This window comes from Suncus etruscus, chromosome 8 (genome assembly GCF_024139225.1).
Source record: "Suncus etruscus isolate mSunEtr1 chromosome 8, mSunEtr1.pri.cur, whole genome shotgun sequence".
In the NCBI taxonomy this organism is placed as follows: Eukaryota; Metazoa; Chordata; class Mammalia; order Eulipotyphla; family Soricidae; genus Suncus; species Suncus etruscus.
The window spans coordinates 120513590-120517650 of NC_064855.1; the positions used below are offsets into that span (position 1 = coordinate 120513590).

A 4061-nucleotide genomic window follows, 5' to 3' on the forward strand; every position below is an offset into this window, starting at 1 on the left:
AATTAAAATGTAACAAAATCATAAAATAAAAATTGCATCTTATTAAAAGATTTTAAACTATGAGTTTTATGCTAAGTTATTCAGAGTCAGTAATTCTGACTTAAATGGATTCACAGAGCTCCAAACTATAAATTAGTCCCTTTGAATATCATATAGGCTATTTTGACTTACTAGATAACATTTTTTTATGGAGGTTTTCAAGTAGAGTAAAGGAGCAGGTAACAAAACTAAGGGGGCCGGAGAGATAACATGGAGGTAAGGAGTTTGCCTTTCATGCAGGAGGTCATCGGTTCGAATCCCATTGTCCCATATTGTCCCCCGTGCCTGCCAGGAGCAATTTCTGAGCCTGGAGCCAGGAATAATCCCTGAGAACTGCCGGGTGTGACCCAAAAACCACACACACAGAAAAAATGACTTACAAAAAATAGTGAGGAATATATATATATATATATATATATATATATATATGGTATATATATTTTTATAATCAAAATAGATTCTGAGTAGATAAATAATTGTCTACAACTACTTAAAGCAATAACAAGTAGAATATCTCTACTAAAATCAATATTATGGGAGGCCACTCATCTTTAAGTAGAAGGAAATGAGTGAGCCTAAGTCAGTGTAAATTATTTAGGGGTTTCTAAATATTTCTTTCTGAAATATTATCAGATAGTTTGCTTTGATTTTATCTGTGAGAATGTGCTATATATATAAAAACAGCCATGAAGATTATTTTATAGAATTTAAATTTAATTTTATGAAACCATTTCATGGTTTTTATGATTAATTCATTGAGATATCAGTTTTGCAAAAGTGCATAAGTTGATTATTTAGGGGTATAATATTACTATAATCTGGCCAACTCCAGAGCATCCCAATTTCTTTAGCACCAACCTTCGGTCCCTATCTGTCTTTCCCAGGTAATATTTTGTGGTCACACAGAGTTTAGTTGCTCTGGGTGTTACCTATCTACTCCACCTAAGTGAGATCATTTAGTATGTGCCTTCTTCTGACTTCTGACTTATTCAACCTGACACTTCCATTTCTATCTATGTTGTCTCAAAGGGGGAAATTTCATCTTTCCTTGTTTATTAAGTATTATTTCCCTGTGTCTATGGACTACAACTTTTTCATCCCCTTCTATGCTTTTGGGGATATGAATTCTTTCCAGAGCTTGGTAATTATAAGTAGTACTGTATACATCTAAGCGCGCAGATATATTTTGGGTAAAAATTTTGGCATTCTTGTCAAAGATAGCTAGGAATAAAATTGCTGGATCATATGGCAGTTATATTTTTAGTATTTTGAGATATCTCCATAGTGTGTCTTTTTTAAACTTTTTCTTTAATATTTCTCTCTTATAAAAGGAACCCTTTTATCCACCACCCATAGAAGAAATTAGGTGTCCCTAATTTCTATTCTACAGACCCTTTTATTTCTGTTTTTGTTAATGATCATTCTCATTGGTATGAAGTAATAGCTCATTGTCATTTTGATCGACATTTTCTTGAATACAAGTAATGGTGAGAATTTTATACTACTGCAGATTATCCAATATGTATCTTCTGGGACAGAATCTCTAGATCTACTTCTCATTTAATTTTCTCCATTTTGCTTTAGAGTTTGACGAATATTTTGAGGTATTAAATATTTTATGAGATGTTATGTTTCTGAGATATTAGCCCCTTATCAAAAGATTGCTATATAAATGTTTTTTTTCTCATTTAGAACTATTATAGTGGTAGTTTTATTTAATGGAACACTTCACGAAGTTGTGTGTCATCTTTGCTCAGGGGTTGTGCTAATCTCTGTATCATTTCAATTTTAGTAAATGTGCTGCCAAAGTGAGCACTATAGTGATAGGTTTTTTTTTAAAGAAAATTTGTAGTTTGATTGCACTGCATTTGTTTGTTTGACAGCTATCTATACTGATGCTATTTCTATGTTTATTTAGTTTATGATTTTCAATAATTAGAATTTAAATTAATTCCCAAAATTTAATACCAGAGTTAAGCAATTACATTGACAAGCATATGCTACACAAGTAGTTTTGAACACTTCCTAGTTAAGTTTATGATTTATCAGTTTGCTTTTGATTTACTAACAGATCTGTGTGTTTGTTTTTATTTTTAAGTAAGCAAGAAATTTACTGGTCAACAGCTACAATTCCCATTATATGTACACATTTTCTCATCAATGTTAATTATGTATTGCAATTTGAATATTTTATATTCCCTGTTACAGAGACTTAACATTATTTTTGCTTCTGGGACATGCTTGGTGGTACTCAGTGGTACTCAGCTATTCCTGACTTTATGCTATGAAGTGCCACATGGCAGAGCTCAAAGGACTTTCTGTGAGGTCAGAGATTTAAACTTGACTATGACATTCACAGAAAAGGTCAGTACCTTATACCCTGTACTATTTTTAAGGACTCATATTTAAAATTTTCAATAATTATAGTCTAGTAGTAAATAGGTTTACTTTAAGTTTTATACACTTTCATTCATTTCTTAAAACAAGTATTAAATACACAGTTTGTTTTAAAAAATATATATGGAAGCCGGAGCAGTGGCACAAGTGATAGGGCATTTGCCTTACATAAGGCTAAGCTAGGACAGACCTCGCTTAGATTCCCCAAGGTCCCATATGGTCCCCCAAGCCAGGAGTGATTTCTGAGTGCATAGCCAGGAGTAACTCCTGAGTGTCACCAGGTGTGACCCCAAAAATAAAAAATGAAGGAAAAATAAAAAACATATGTAGTTTATCTACTATGTTTAAATACTAAGTCTAAAGCTGAGTAACTTATATCAATATGAGGACTTATTAAAAATTAGCATAAAGTATTTTATTCCCTGTGAATATATAAAACCACCATTAAAATTTAAGAAAAATACTCATTTTTAACTTCAGCCCTTCTCAGAAGGCTAAATGCAATCACTATCAGGTTAGGGGAATGCATGAAGCCAAAGAGTGTTAGAGTTACCATGAGGTATGAGCAAACCGGAAGGAGAAGGAGTTCTGAAGCATGACTGGTGGTCTTTTATTTCATATCTATAAAAGTTGCTTTATTATACATTTAAAGTAGATAGTTCTAGATATTTTCTCTTTTTAATAAAGCCAAAGAGTGAAAAAAGTGACTTGTTTTCAAGTCTTAGCATGCAAGTTCTATAGAACTTTCACTTCATTGCTGCTTTTGAGTAGGGGTAACCCTTGATTCCCAACTCCTGCCTATTACATACTTACACAGCAAGTCTCCAGAAACCTTTGTGAGCTTGATTTAAAGACCACCCTGAAGAACTGTTGGGAGGTAAGAGAAGAGACAGCAGTAGATGAATTGTTTCTTCTTGTTCTTTTTTTTTTTTATTAATGATTTAAATACCTGGTTGCATGTTAATGCACAATTTTCCATCTGAGTTCTTGAGTTCCATGTTGTCTCCATATTTGTTGGGAGGCTGATGAGGTGGGATCTGGTCTCCCACATCCCCTTCCCACTCTTTAAATAAAGAAAACTCTCTTTTATGCTTTTGTTTATATGTTAGGTTTCCCAAAAAAATGTGATTGGAAAGAATTATGCTGCTCACTGAAACATTTGCAAAGGCTGCTATGTTTTCCTAAGAAGCACTATAACCTTTCCAGATAAATGCTCCTCCATTAACATTTAACAACAAGCAAGCTCAACCAGAGTTGTCATCTAATTTTGGTTTTCTATGGGTTGAATTGTGCTTATATGTCCAGCTAATGGTTTATATTAATCAACTTATACCTGATAGTCTACTATTTGATGACCCGCTATTTTTGATAGAGAACTATAAAAAGAAAACACTTTTAAGAAAAAAAATTGTGCTTCCTTTTTGTGACTCAAACCATAAATGGTTAAGAAAATATGCAAAACATAGAAAACTGGGACATTTTTATAAACAAAAGATCCAAAGACTTGGAATTTAAAATTAAGGAAATGGCAAAGGTAAATAAACAAAAGCCAAAGAAGTATCAGGTATAAAAACTTCTACTATTGACAGATCAAGATAAAGAGCATAAAATAACTCAAAGTTGGA

General features: G+C 32.6%; 1 non-coding gene across 1 annotated transcript; it reads right to left on the bottom strand.

Annotated features, from left to right (window-relative positions):
• Window positions 1-1751: 1751 nt before the first annotated feature.
• On the bottom strand, window positions 1752-1855 carry LOC126017141 (U6 spliceosomal RNA). Its single transcript, XR_007498808.1, has one exon. It is a non-coding gene; the product is annotated as a U6 spliceosomal RNA (small nuclear RNA).
• Window positions 1856-4061: the final 2206 nt, after the last annotated feature.